Below are 16,223 nucleotides of genomic sequence, written 5' to 3'. Positions count from 1 at the left end.
TACAGTAAATGGTGAGTACCTGAGATATAAATAAAAGTGAGAAGAAGTTTAGAAAGAAGATTTAAGTGTTTCAGAGGATAGCTGCTACCAGGTTAAAAGAAGCCATTAGTGACTAGGCCACCCGTGATTAGTTGTGGGATGGATTAGATGAATTTTAAAAGAGTTAGAGAGAAAAGTATAAATCTGGAATTTTTGTAGAATTAAATGATGGTGCTATGATAAATGCGATATGTAAAGTAGTGATGTGATGTAATATGAGCAAACTTTGTTCTATGAAATAGACTTGTTGACTATTGGATAGTCTGTTCCACTTAATGATTGCAAAGTTGATGACGGGAGTATCACCAGTATGGAAGCTTTGATGTGAAGCTACGAATAAGATAACATGCAACGACAACTAAAGTTTTCGTTGATTAAGAAAGGCAAATGGACCCAATGAAGGAGAGATGATAAATGGAAGTGAATGGACCTTTGTGTGATCGTTTCTTTAATTTGGTACCTTGTGATAGGTAGGAAGGGCAACAGCCAACTCATATAGTAAGGACAACCAGATTTGTGATTTTCAAAAAAAAAATTTAAACAAGTTTTCGAAAAAAAAAAAAGATTTTTACTTACAAAATTCCTAACAGCCTTTTTGAATAAAATGAGTTTTAAACATTGGTTGTCAAGTTACTACTTGAGTTTCTTGTTTGCTAAAGACCTGGATCACCTGGAAGGATGCTTGTTCCAAACTTTGTATTGTTAATTCAGAGAATAAAGTAACCCGCAATTAGGAAGAAGTTGATTATTCTTAATAGTAAGGTGAAAATATTATTTGACAAGATTAACAGCAGAATCCGTGTATAGAGTAATTATTCATCCAGTTGCAGAGACCATTAAAGTCTAAAGAATTCATCGATTTAAAAGGAGCCGGGGCATGATCGAAGAAAATTGGGAAGATTTCCAGACTTTTCTAAAAGAAGAATATTATTAACAAAAGGATCGTTATGTCGAATGATTCGTGGTTATTCTAAATTGAAAAAAGGAAACTCGAGGTTATCTGGTAGGAACGCCATTATGATCAAATTGTTAAAGTATTATACGTGTAGGTGCGATGTTAAAGACGCAAGACTTAACAAGTAAGAATCTACCATAATGCTTAATTTGAGAAGGCATTTCAGCGTACCTTCTAAAGTTGTTATATGACACAATTGGGATACGATCGAACAAGCTCGAAAGATGAACACAAGTGAAATGTGGGTGGTGACCAATGGTATCATTCTTGTCCTCAATATTACAGCGTATATTTCTTTTTGATTCCTAAATATGTATGAACTTCTTTTCTTAATAAACTCTTTGCTATGATATCGAAAAGGAGGATATTGCATTCCTTTCAAATTTAATTGTTTCCCTCAAGTTTTGCTTTCTGATTGGGACAAACAGTGTTATGGTGAGACACTTTGTCAGAATGACGAAGAGTCGGGTGGGACGCCACCTAATTATGTGTAGTATGCCATATGGTATGAAAGACTGGCCATCTTAAGTACCAATGTGGTTGTCTCATTCATATCCAAATCATTATTTCTTTTTTCTTTTCAACTTCAAGTTTATTGAATTATGAATCCTTCTAGTTATTTCGTTATACCGTCGTTCTTTGCAAAAGTTTTTCAAAAAAAAATCAACATATTATGAACCAAGCGGACAAAGTTCCAGCTACCTCTTATGCACGGGAAGGAGACCAGGGTATATGGCAAGGATTGCAATCACTAGCCCCAGTGAAGGATCCACTAAGAGCCAAGGGAATCTACTCCAATAAGGAATACGTCTCCAAGAACGAGAGCTTATGATTTGTCTGTGAAATATGTTATTCAGAATACGGATACGGTGACGTGAATGATTATTGTGGATACCTTATGCGTTAAATTATCGAAAGACGTGGAAGCAATTTAATTGTTTATTCCCCCAAGGTATTGTTGATAAGATGATTTACCCCGTTGAGTTAATAAGATTATGACTAAAGAACTAGAAAATTCAAGAACGTGTATTTGTTAAATAAGTGAGTACCAATGGTGGAAGTGAGAATCCTGGCAATAAGTTTGTGAGGATTTGACATTATTTTAAGAAATGGACTAGCTATTTAAGCGTGATGACCAGGTAGACTGTCGTGATGGAAAGATAGTTCTGAAGACGCCAAATGAGAATGTGATGAGGTTCAGAAGACGAAGGAAGATAAAGAATTGTTAACAATGATTTTGGTGATCAAGGTGTGAGCATTATGGTGATTATGTGATAAATAAAAGTCAGAAGTAAACAAAATTTGAAAATTTTATAGCAATTAAGGAGTTTCAAGATATGTTTCCAAATGAGTTATCAACATTTTCTCCAGATAGAGAAATGAAGTTCGTGATTGACATAGCACCTGAAAGGAAGCCAGTGTCTAAAAGCCCCGCACAGAATAGCGCCAGTTAAAATGAAGGAGTTAGCAAAGCAGATGCAAGAGATGTTAGAAGAAGATTGGACTAGACCCAATGTATCTCATAAGGTGCACCGGTACTAATTGTTAATAAGAAAATGGAAGTATGAGACTATGCGTTGATTAAAGAAAGCTCAACAAGTTTACCATCAAGAGTAAGTATCTGTTGCCTCGAACTACTGATTTGTTTGATCAAACAGAAGAAGCAAAGTATTTTCTAAAATTGATTTAAGATTTGGGCGTTACCAATTGGAGATTGAACCTATCGACATATCAAGGATAATTTTCAGAACTAAGTACTGCTGCTATAAAGTTCTAGTGATGTCATTTGAATTAACCAATATACCAATAATATTTAAACTTGATGGACAGAATCTTTAAGGAATATCTGGGTAAGTTGTATTTATGTTACTTAAAGTCAACGGAGGACCATGCAAAGCATTTAATGACAACTGGGGAGTCGGAGAAGAAAGAAGTTGTATGTAAAGTTTATAAGGTGAACGTGTTGATGGTAGAAAGCATAAATAATCAGTGAGGAGGAGACCAAAGGAGATCCAGTAGAAATTAAAGTTACTATAAATAAAGAAAGGTCAAAAGCACCAACAAAAGTAAAAAGTTTTACCATGGACCGGTTATTATTGAAAATTTGTGCAAGATTTCTTGAAAGTTGCAATACCTTTGACGAAGCTAACCAGGAAAAGCAAGAAGTTTATATGAAATGGAGAAGGGTGAAGAAAGTTTTGCGGAGTTAAATGAAAGAATGGTTACAGCACCAGCTTTATTACTTTGAAGATATCAAGGAGATTTGGTAGTTTATAGTGATACTTCTCATAAGGGAATAGGATGTGTGTTGATGCCACACAATAAAGTTATTGTATATGCATCCAGACAACCAAAACCTTATGAGCAAAAGTATCCTACTCATAATTTGGGACTAGCAGTAAAAATATTCGCTTTGAAAGATTGGGAAACATGATATGTATGGAGAAAGAAGTAAGATCTATACGGGCCATAAGAGTTTGAAGTATGTATTCACGAGGAAAAGCAAGTGTAGAGGCAAGCGATAAGCAAAAAAGAGAGAACAAACATAGAAGTTGTACCAGAAGAATTATCTATGGAATTTTAGAAGTTAGAATTGGAAGTCAGAGTTTATAATCCAAAAGGAGCAAGGATGGATAATATGACCTTTCAGTCGAAGTTGTTAAGGGAAAGATAAGGAGATGTCAATAGAAGATAATGGATCACGATGTTAGCAGTTAGTAAGAGGAAATTTATGCGCCCAGGAGGACGATCATGATATTCTTAGGTTTTCTTCCAGCACTTGGATGCTACAAGTAGAAGAATTAAGAAATGAGATCCCACAGGGAATTCACAATGTAAAGTATTTAATTTATTGAAGAAATGCCAAGATATACGAAAATGTAAAAAGAAATAATGATAACCAAGTATAAGAAGGGAATTTCAAGATGAATTAGGAAGTGTTGGACTATCAAAGAATTAAGGCGAAGTATTGGAGGCCTAGTGGATAAGGTAGACCCAGGGAATGGTTTTACAAGAAGCGAATCGTGAAATGTACCAGTGATGTGAAGGGAGAAAAGGAATGAAATTATGAGAGTATGTACTGATTATCAGGAGTTTAACAAAATAACGAATAAGGAAAAAAATGAGACCCTATAAAGAATTGATTACTTATGAGACCTAATTCAAGAAGTGTGTTATGTCTCGAGAATTAGCTTAAGATCTAACTTGAGAACATATTAGAGATTACGATTAAAATGAATTATGAGCATTGCAAGCTCTGGTGATATTATATGAAATAACAAGTGTATCAGTTATCTATAAGGAATTAAGGAACATGGTATATAAGGAGTACTTGGATAAGCGAATTGTATTTATTGATGACATCCTCAACTATTCAAAGAATAAGAAAGCTGTGTGGAATGCCCAAGGATTTTCCTCAAGAGATTAGAAGGAAAGCAACTATACGTTAAGTTTTCAAGTATGAAATTTTGACCGAGGATTAACAGAGGATTCTGAATTAATCCATTAACAACTACCTAAACAAAGCCGTATGGTAACAGATGCCCTATGCAGAATGAAAGGATTGGTTGTAATTAAGATCACTGAGGAGTTAATAAATGAATTGGAAAGAGTGAAATATGAAGTTCGAATACCTAAAGGTGATAATAAGTGAATATATGAGATTACTTTTCAACCTTAACGGATAGAAATGAATAGAAGATGTTTAAATGTTTGGAAGCTAAAGTTGAAAACTAGCACCGCCTATCATCCTTAAACGGAGAGTCAAAGTAAGGAAGTGATTCAGGAAATATAAGATATGTTGAGAGGTTGAGTTTTAAGGAAACCTTGGAATGATCATTTATCATCGATGTCAGCTTTAGAATGCCACTTTACCAAGCCTTATGTGAACGCAAGTGTAGGTCCCCATTTTATTGAGATAAAGTGGGAGAAAAGAAGTTGTTAAATCCTAAGTTAATTCAGCACACCAAGGGCGTGGTGATATTGATTGAAGCAGCTCGGAGTAGACAAAGAAAGAAGGAGGATTTGTATCGAGAGAGAGTATGAATATAGAAATAGGACCAGTAGTGTTGGTAAAAGTTTCATCTTGAAAGAGATTGGATAAGTCCGAGTAGAAGGGACATGTTAAGTCCTAAAATTAGTGAACCATTCGAGGTATCGATAAATATTGACAAAGTTATTTATGAGTTGATGTTACTGTTACAACAGTGTGTACATATAATGTGTTTTGTCTGTCAATGTTAAAGCGATAAGTATCTGATTTGAATTAAGTGATTGATTAGAAGCAAATGGGCTCTTGTCCAAGTTTATTCTGCATATAGTAATCGATCCAAATTCTTGATCGCTAAAGGCGAGTCCTTGAAAATGAGGGTATATATATAGTAAGCACGTTTGAAATCCTCGAGTAGAAGAGTCTACTTGAGAGGTAGAGTCAAATATGCTTGACAAATATCCTCACTTATTTAGTTAGACCGGATTCTGAGGACAGAATCTTTTTAAGGGGGGAAGGATATAACGACTCGTGTATTTTTGAATGACTTCAATATGTAATTATGGAAATTATTAAATAAATAAAATATGTGTATGGGTTATGTTAGTTTGATATTATCTTGTTATTAATTATATGAGATTGTTGGTGTTTAAGGATTATTTGTATGATTGTTTGTTGAGATGTATTGCTTCGTTGTTACTTGTAAAAGTGGTTTTATGACAGATTTATTTTCATAAACATTTGAATTATCTCTAAAATTGTTTTTATGATTTTATAATTACAATATCTATTTTTGGGATTTTATAAAATTTAAAAATCAATATTTATTGATTATTTATCCTGGAATGATTTTCTGACTATATTTATTAGTAAAATCAGTATTTAATTCCAGAATTTTTCAAAAATTATAAAACTCATATTTATTTAAGTTTGGAATATTCTGAGAATTTTAAAATTATTTTGGGGATTTTCGAGATTAAATTCACACGCGCGTTGATTCGTTTATTTGTTAAAAGCGTGTATAAATTGTGTTTCAAAAATTATTTTAAAATTTCGAAATTCATGTTTTTATAAACTTCGGGATATTTGTAATATTTTAAAACTATTTTCGTAATTTTCTAGAATTTGTTTTAAGTGCAGCTCGGTTCGTTAATTGTGGAATGCGGGTATGAGTTGCGTTTCAAAAATACTTTTAATATTATGGAAAATTTATTTTTAATAACTTTGAATTATTTGTGATAATTTAAAATTTATTTGGAATTTTTCGGGATTATTTTTATTCGCGCAATGGTTCGTTAAATTGCAAAAACGGGATCAAATAAGGCTGCCAGAAAAGGAAAAAGACGCGTGACAATTCCTCAGGTTGGTTTGTGATATGTGTCTATTATCCGTTAAGCTATTTTGCAGTGTTGGTGGAAAAATAAATAGATAGAAAAAAAACACAAACATCACAAGGGTATACACCCCTGTTATGTTCCCTCATCGTCAAATTCCCCCACCCCATTTCTGTTTCTACCGGATTTTGTTAAAGCCGCCATCGTTTCCTCTTTTCTATTATGCTTCGGCAGCCTTGATGCCGCCAGTTTTTCCGGCGAGGTATTCTGGTGCGGTAGTGAGTGTTATGCGTGTAATTGTATATATTGTGTGTGTATACAGCTGTGTCTGTGTGTCGTGTAAACTGTATGTGTGCACAGGATTTGGTCGGGTGTGCATGTTGTGGCTTTGTTCCTTCATTTTTTTTCTTTTCCGGTCTCCGTGGTTCTTCCCGGTCGTGTGTGGCGCATGGCGAGGAGGGGCTGTGCTGTTAATTATTTATTTTATTTATTAACCGCGCTTCCAATTTTGCAGATTAAATGATTTAAAGTTTCGTGAATTAAAAAGATTGTTTTGCAGAATTATACGATTTAATCGGTGAAATTCGCGAAGGATGTCTGATATATTTGGAAACCTGTGAATTTTATCACCGTCGGCGATGATCCTCGGCGAGCCGACGGTGGACGATGATGATGTATATCTGAGTCCTAATATTTTAAAATAAATAAAATTAGTTTTATATTTTTATTCTCGATCGAATTAGTTAATTCGTAAATATTGTAATGAAACAGTTAAAATGATTGTGATTATTAAGATTGTATCGAGATTGTGATTGGGATTTATGAAATTTGACGGAGATTGTTGTTGAGTGATTTGGATTATAAACGGTGGTTGTTGAATTAATTGTCTGATTGATTGGTTGTTGTGGACGTCGATTGTATTCGACGCGTAGTCCGATAAACAAAAGAGATGATGCCCGATTTTTGGGAATGTATCCTATAAAATATCGGAAATATCATTCGAATGTGTATAACTATATAATTATAAATAAATTATTTTGTAAAATATAACTGACAACCCGTTTTCTGAAACAATGAGTATATGTATTTTCCGAAAGTGAATATCAAGCTGAGTTTTGAATACGTGAACCCTAACTGATACATGTATTACAATAATGTATGTGTTACGAGTCGGGTTTTGTTAACGCACGGGTAGATTGTTAGTGAGGATATGTCAAGCATAATCAGAAGTCTAAATTAGGGTATTTCGACTCTGTAGATTCTAGTCGGAAGGCCCGAGAATTGGCATGGGACGAGAGATAATTTGATGGGCAGTCGAAAAGCTCAGTAAAGTTCCAATCAAAGGATTTAAGTGTTAAGGTCGAATCCAGGGTGATTTAGTGGATAGAAAATAAAGCCTGAGCGGCAGAGTCAGCTCAGCGTCAATCAGTAATAGTTGTAAAGCCCTGTAAGGCAAGTACTCCTATACCTTTTTCAAAATATAATGCAAATATTTCTAAATTCTCTCGTGACATATTGTTAAGTATTCAAAATAGCTTTGTTTTATATTGTAAGTACTTTGAATCCTTCAGCCTTGAACCTGAGCCATATCATTTGATCTTGGAGTCGTAAGCCTTATTCTTTGTTTCCCATTTCTTGTTGGTTTACCAGATACTAAACCACACAAATACGATACTACTCCACAAATATATATACCCATCATATACCAAACACTGGAACATAATTGTTTGAACCTACATAAACTTTTATACTCAACCATACCTTGTGACATCAAAGAACTAAACCTTATAAAATCACGGTTCCTCTAATACCCGATTCTCCTACAGGCTGAAGGCCATTTCTTTTATATACTTTGACATACCCTCGTGGTACTCATGAATTTTTACCATGCTCTTATACAAATGTTTTATTGCTGTTAATTATGATTTTGATTTATTGAGTTATATTGTTTATCCTATTGAACTGCTTTAGAATTGGATAGTTTTGTTTATGTGGACCAGATTCGTGGTCAGACCAGATTCGTGGTCGAATTAGGCCAATATATGCCTTGGATCCAGTTCGTAGAGCAGAGTTGTGTGCCCTGCTCGGGGTTAGTGCGTGACTGATCAGCAGCATAACCTTGGTTTTAAAATTTAAAATGAATATCCAATTCTAATGATTAGTTAAAAAGAAACTTGATTCCTCCGTATCATCTCGTTTGATCATTGTTTAACCTCAGTTATCGTTATTATGACTTGCTGAGCTAGTTAGCTGACTCTTGCGAATCTTTTTATATATTTTATAGTTAAAAAGGATATGGATGAGAGTGAAGTCCCTCAGTCCAAAGTGCGAGCTAGGAGCTTCATATGATTGTAAGATAGTAAGATTGTAAGAATAATTTCATTATCAGTTGTAAGGTAAATTAGTTGGGATTTAGTACGTTGTAATAAAAGTTAAGGTTGTGGCTTGTTTTCATACTTTAACCTGTTGCGATCCGTGGTTATGTAAAGCAGGATCTGGCAAATAATATTTCATATACAGGTTTATATATTGTGTATATGTTGTGGACCCCAAACTTCTGACCCGGGTTTGGAGGGCGCCACAGTATATGTGGGATGAGCCATTTCTTTTTCGACAAGGAGCTGACCAAATCATCAAGAGATGTATTCCTTACAACGAAACGAGGGGGGGGGGGATCTTGCGAGATTACCACTCGACGGCTTATGGAGGATATTATGGTGGAGAAAAGACAGAAGCTCGTGTTCTTCAAGCAAGTTTATTTTGGCCAACCTTGTTTAAAGATGCTCATCAGTTCGTTTTGAAATAGGATCGATGTCAACGTGTGGGTAATATGTCCAAAAGGGATGAGATGCCTCTTAATGTGCTTCTCGAGGTTGAGGTCTTCGATGTTTGGGGAATTGATTTCATGGGGCCATTTGTCTCATCTTGTAACAATCAGTATATCTTGTTGGCGGTTGATTATGTGTCGAAATGGATTGAAGTTAAGTCATTGCCAATGAACGATGCGAAAGTGGTGCTTAATTTTCTTCACAAGCAGATTATCACAAGGTTTGGAACTCCAAGGGTCATAATCAGTGATGAGGGGTCACATTTTTACAATCGCAAGTTCACTGCTATGATGAAAAGGTATAATGTGAATCATCGCATTACCACGGCTTATCATCCTCAGACAAATGGTCAAGCTGAGGTATCTAACAGAGTGATCAAACTTATTTTGGAGAAAATGGTGTGTCCATCAAGGAAAGATTGGTCTTTGAAGCTTGATGAAGCTGTTTGGGCATATAGAACAGCACATAAGACTCCATTGGGAATGTCGTCGTACCAGTTGGTCTATGGTAAGGGGTGTCATTTGCCTGTGGAGCTCGAGCAGAAGGCATATTGGGGTTTGAAGAAGTTGAATCTGGACTTGGATGCGGCTGGAAAGAAGAGGATGTTTCAATTGAATGAACTTGACGAGTTTCGACTTCAGGCTTATGAGAACAACAAAATGTATAAGGAGAAAGTAAAGAGGTGGCACGATCAGGGTTTAGTGCTCAAGTCATTTGTGTCGGGGCAACAAGTTCTTTTGTTCAACTTTCGTCTACGTCTTTTTCCTGGAAAGTTGAAGTCAAGATGGTCAGGGCCGTTTATTGTCAAAACTGTGTTTCCACATGGAGCGGTGGAAATTTTTGAGAATGATTCGGTCCAAGCTTCAAGGTAAATGGTCAGAGGTTGAAGCATTACTATGGTGACACGGCAAACCGCGAGGTAGTTAGTGCCGTTTTATTGTCCATTTGATCTCGAGATTCTACGTCGAGCTAGCGACATAAAAGAAGTGCTTCTTGGGAAGCAACCCAAGTATGTTGTATATTAGTAGGTAGAAGAAGCAAGAAAAAGGAGAAAAACACAAAAAAAAATCAGAAAAAGAAAAAAATTCAGGGCCAACTACAGAAGCTGGGCGCGCCCGCATTGACCAAGCGCACGGCCGCGCCATTTTTCCAGTAACCAAGCGCGCCCGCGCTGTCCTAGCGCGCGCCCGCATCGGTTTTCGAGAGAGTGAGCGCGCCCGCGCTGTCCTAGCGTGCGGCCGCGCTGGGTACTTGTTAAAAAAAAGGCAGTATTAAGAGAAATCGGGATTTTTAACTAAAACTCAATTCCAACCCGATTTTTACTCTTCCACATCCCATAATTCCCTCTCCTAATCAATTCCATTATTCCCACGATTCCCACAATCAATTCCAACTTTTATTCCTTATAGAATTCATACATCTCCACCTATAGATACATACACTTACACACAACTTCTCCACCAATTCACAAACTCTCAAACACAAATTTTCTCTAAACACTTAAACTTTTATTCTCTCTTCTTCAATCCGGATGGCACCCAAGAGACAAAGTACACAAGTTGGAAGCAGCACCACCGATTCTTCATCTGCAGGTGGTGTGAGGCCAAGGTTTTCTACTCTTGAGGCTGAGGAGGAGTACACTAGGCTACTCTCGAAGCTTATTGCTAAGGAGCGAGGTTTTCTGCCATCGGGGAAGGATGGTAAGCTGTTAGAGATGATTCTCGAGATGGGCTGGGTTTCTTTTTGTGAGGCTCCCGCTGCAAATGCTGAGGCGAAGAAGAATGGCTTTACGGTGGTGAGGGGGAGGACTGTAGAGTACAGTGTTGATGCTATCAGGGCAGTAATTTAGGAGCCCGCGAGTAAGGTGGGTCAGGACACTTGGAATGATAAGACTCCGGAGGACTTTGATTTGGATCTTATCGTTGCTACTCTCTGTGTGCCTGAGACTCATTGGAAGTTCAAGAGGGGCACTACTGATTACTCCACGTTCCCTGCTTCATGCATGAACAGGTTTGCACGGGCTTGGAACTCGTTTATTTGTGCTAACATCATGCCATCTTTGCATGGGCATGAGATTAATGTGGAGCGTGCTCGTCTGATGTGGGGAATTCTGCAGGGTGATTACATTGACTCGGGGATGGTGATATATCAGGGGATTATGAGATTCTTGAGGGGAGGTACTACAGGTGCTATTCCGTATGCGTTAGTTGTGACGAAGTTGTGCGTGGCAGTTTGTGTTCATTGGTCAGCACATGAGCAGCTGTAGCTTTCCAGTGCTCCTATTGATAGTTCTACGCTGCAGAGCATGCAGGAGTGGTATGGAGGGAAGCCCGATCCTAAGGGGCTTGGTTTTTTATATGATCATCTGCCAGGTGGTGTGCCCATGGAGGCTGCTACTGCAGGAGGTTCTCGGCATGCCCGCCAAGCAGCTTGGAGAGCTCAGTATGGAGATGAGGCTGGTTCGTCGTAGCAGCAGCAGCAGGAGGCAGCAGGAGCAGAGATGGGAGCTGGTTTGAGTTTGACGCAATATAGGCGTCTCGCGAGGAGGATGGATGCGATGCACGACAATCATAGTCGGTTTGCACACGATATTACCCAGGCACTTGGGACAACTTTCAGAGTCACCGATGTTGACATCCAGTGGCCAGTATATGGTGATGATTCCGTGTATCCGCCTCCGGACATGCCTGACACTCCACCCGTTGAGGGTGAGGATTTTGATTCACAGTAGGTATGCATGATTTCCTTACTATTACCTTCACTGAGGACAGTGAATATTTTAAGTTTGAGGGTAGTAGTTGAAGGAATATAGTTTGTGTGGGAGTCTCATATAGTTTGCATATTCATGATAGTTTTATTTTATATAGTTGCATATTTTGCCATGTAGTTTTTTTTTTATTTTTGGTAGTTTTATGATATTTTGTTCATGTAGTTTCATGTATTTGCATTATAACATGATCCCTTAGAAAATTTTCTGATTGACTTGTGATATTGATGTTAGTGTAGTGATGTCGTATTTAGTAATATTGAGTCTTATTGGATTGATTTGCATGCTAGAGACATTTTTATTTCACTAAGTCTTATAGGTTGCCAGAGTGTTAGATCATAGTCATGGTTTGTTTGTCGAGGTTAATCGCTTGTTTATATTTGGAATTTAGGATATTCTCTTAGTAATAAAAGACATGGATATTTAAAAATTGGAGAAAATTGGATTTCATTTCTAGTTGTGTGGCTAGGTGTCAAATGACTAGTAGCCGGCTCATATTTTTATGAGTAGTCTAGGGTTGAATGAGATGGAGCGAAATGCACTCATTCAAAAATTGTTGGAAAAGAGAGAAAAAAAGGAAAAAAATAGAAAAAAGAAAAGAATAAAGGTTATGTATAATTGATCACGAGTGGGCTCTTTAGTACTCGAGTTATTAAGTTCTTAGGGGACTTTGTGCCTAGTAACCTAAGGCTTTTATAGTCTGGGATCCGCTAACTTAACGCTCGCTACATGGGTACTATTGTATAAGTCTTTTGTGGACCTCACTCATAGCACGATCAAATAAGCATACTTGTGTTATTGTGAATAAAAGCATGAATCCATACAAAACTCTGATATAAGAATTGAAGTGTTATAAGTTATTTAAAGTTTAGCTTTTATTTTATTTATAAACTTGTGATTGTCTTGATAAGTAGTGAGTCATGATTGTCGATCTAGTTGCGATAGTACATCTGTAAGCATTTGCACACACGCACGTCTCTAGTTTGTAGGTTGATTTGTGAGATTTGGTTGATCTTTATGCGAATAATTGCATTTGCTGAGGTGTTGCTTGTTGATTGGTTTAGTTATTTTATGGGGATCGTTGCATTCATATTAGTTGCATTCATGCATTTTTATTTCTTGTTCTTTGAGTCTGTTTATGCTTGAGGACAATCATCGATTCAAGTTTGGGGGTATGTTGAGTGGCATTTATGACACTTTATAATGCTCTAATAAGCTTTGAATTGATGCCTTTGTACTCAAGTTGTTAAGTATTTTAACGTGTTTTCGATTATTTTTGCATTTCAGGCATTATCTCGGTAATCAGGTGCAATAGCATTATTTTTGTGCTAATTTGGTGTCAAGGTGGTGTTGGAATAAAATCTCGTTAAAAGCCGGCTCGAAGCTGCAAGAAAAATAAAGAAGTCATTTTTGGCAGAAGCCCAGCGCGCCCGAAGCTGATCAAGCGCACGGTCGCGCCGAAGTACAGAATGCCAACGCGCCCGCGCTGATCAAGCGCATGGCCACGCAGTGTCGGGATGCAGAATTCTGATTCTATTCTAATTCAAATTGGGAGACTTCTATGCTGCATGGGGCTGTTATATAAACAACTCTAGGTCGTTTTTAATAAGTAATCAAGCCAGAGACATATCAAGGAGAGCGTAAGAAGACCGTTTTAGCACGATTCAACGAAGACGAAGAAGATCTTGTTTTTACTTGTGAACCTTTATTTAAGTTGTATTTGGATGCTAGTTTTCTTATTTGTGAACCTCAATCTTGTTTTATACTTGGTTTTATTTATTCGTTATAAAGACTACGTTTTATATACCATGCTTTCATCGGAACCCACGTTGATGATGAGTCTGATTATGGGCTAATCGTTATCATGGGGTTCTAGCGGATTTATTAATGGATTTCTTTAGTTAAATTGTTTGATGCCTTAGTATGTGGTGATTGTATGATATCTTAGTATTGGTGGTGCGTATTCGTCTTATGAGCGTCGCGAACTTATAACATAGTGTGTTAATTCTTAATGAAGCGAAAGTTAATTTAAGGATTTAGAACTTGCCATGCTAGCATAGGTTTATGTATTCGATATGCATGATTCGTAAGTAATTTTAACCATTTTACTTGCCCTGTGTAATCAAGATAGATAACTTGTGCTTAAACCATTATGTTGTCAAATTCTATAGACATGTAGGGTCTCAATATAATTGGTGTTTATTCAGCTTCTATCTCTTTTGTGGATGTCTGGTAGTATGGTACTCGTGCAACGAAAGTTGGCGTCTATCAATTGCGTGTTGTCTGATTAGGGTCATCACCATTACATGTTAAGGTTAAGAACAATAAGGCTATTGAATGAAGTAATTAATGAAGTTAGAATCCCATGTTTGTCATATATATTAATTCAATCAATATTATTCTCCTAGTTATAATCATTAGTTTAATTCTTAGTTATAAACAACCTCAATTTGTCATCGTCTTAGCATTGAATAATAACCATACATTGTTGCTTAAGTGCGTGAATTAATTAGTTAGCCAATACAGTCTCTGTGAGAACGAACTAGAAAAAATTCTATACTACTTGCGAACTCGTATACTTGCGTGTATTATTAGCACGTGTTTAGCGACTAACAATGTCATCTTGGCTCAACTGTTCTTCATTTTCATCTATCAGCCATTTATCCTTGCTTTCACAAGCCCTTGAGTTTGATACAGATTCCACAACTTCAACCTTCATCTCTTTTTCCTTTTCTTGCTCAGCAACTGGTGCAATAGATCCTCCTTTCTTCCTTCCTTTCTCCATCTTTTCATCTTGCTTTATTACAAGCTCATAGGTTTTTAGAATTCCATACAGTCTTTCGAAGGTGAATTCCTTGTAATCTTGAGAGTTTCTTAAAGAGACTGTCATAGGCTTCCATTCCTTTGGTAGAGATCTAATGAATTTGAGGTTTGAGTCTTTTGTTTGATGGACCCTTCCATACAACTGGAGAGCATTCAGTAGCTTTTGAAATCTACTAAATATATCAGTGAGTGACTCACTTTCTTCACAGTGAAAATGCTCATATTGCTGAATCAAGAGTTGCATCTTGTTCTCCCTAACTTGTTCAGTACCATCACAAATAATTTAAATTGTGTCCCAAACTTCTTTAGTTGTTTTGCAGTTTATGATGTTATCAAACATATCACCATCAATACCATTTAACAGTATGTTCATGGCCCTTTTATCTTTCCTGACTTGTTCAATATCTGGATCAGACCATTCATGCCTATGCTTTGGAACTGATGGTTCACTTCTGGTAGCAGCTCTCATAGGGACATAATGACCTTTCTCAATGCAGTCCATATAAGCTTCATCTTGAGAAAGAAGATCTAGGTGCATTTTCACCTTCCGGTGGTGATAGTTGTCTTTGTCCAGAAATGGAATTTTCACTTCAGCATCATTTCTGATCATCTTGTTGATTGTGGTGAACTTTACACTCTTTGTACTTCAAGAGCTCGCTCTGATACCAATTGTTATTCCCAAACAATGCAACAAGAATTACAGAAGGGGGGTTGAATGTAATTCTGGCTTCTTTTCCGATTTTAAGAATGTTCTTACTTAATATATAATTGTGTTTGATTTTGCAAGAAGTGCGGAATGAAAGTTAAATAGAAATCAAAACACAAAGTAATAAAACACAAGGCTTTAAAACTTTCTGGTAGATTTGAACTTATCCACCAGATATATATATAAAGATGAGAATTTTGTGATGCTTGAATAACACACAGCTGCTTACAAAAGAACTTACAGAATTACAAAGAGATTCTTAACAGATACAACTTTTTCTATCTCTCTGAAAATAATATTTACTTCTATCTTTGTTCTACTTGCTACTCTTGAATTATATATCACCAAGATACATGATAAAAAGACAAACTAATAAGACAAAATGAATCTAGTCTAATATCATGCTTCTTCACTTCTCTTTCCAACATCCATGAATATCATCAGTTTAGCATGGAAATGAAAATGCTTATTTGTTCTCTAAATCCTACTAACAGGCTGCCACATTCCAATTGCATACAATCAACGCATGTGACTGTTAAGTCACTATCAACTGCTCTTTTGAATTTGAACATCCGTTGAAACTTCACTGAATCATCCGCTGAAACCGTGGATGATCATCCGTTGATACTTTGGCTGATCATCCGTTGAAGCTTTGTAGATCATCCGTTGAAGCTTTTTCTGCATCCGTTGAAGTTTTGAAAATCATCCGTTGAGACTATTTCCTTGACGGTTAACTCCATTTCATTTATACAAGATTTCAAGGCATCATCTATTTACAGTTAA

Source organism: Apium graveolens, chromosome 9 (genome assembly GCF_009905375.1).
Source record: "Apium graveolens cultivar Ventura chromosome 9, ASM990537v1, whole genome shotgun sequence".
In the NCBI taxonomy this organism is placed as follows: domain Eukaryota; kingdom Viridiplantae; phylum Streptophyta; class Magnoliopsida; order Apiales; family Apiaceae; genus Apium; species Apium graveolens.
This window is presented reverse-complemented; position numbering follows the sequence as displayed.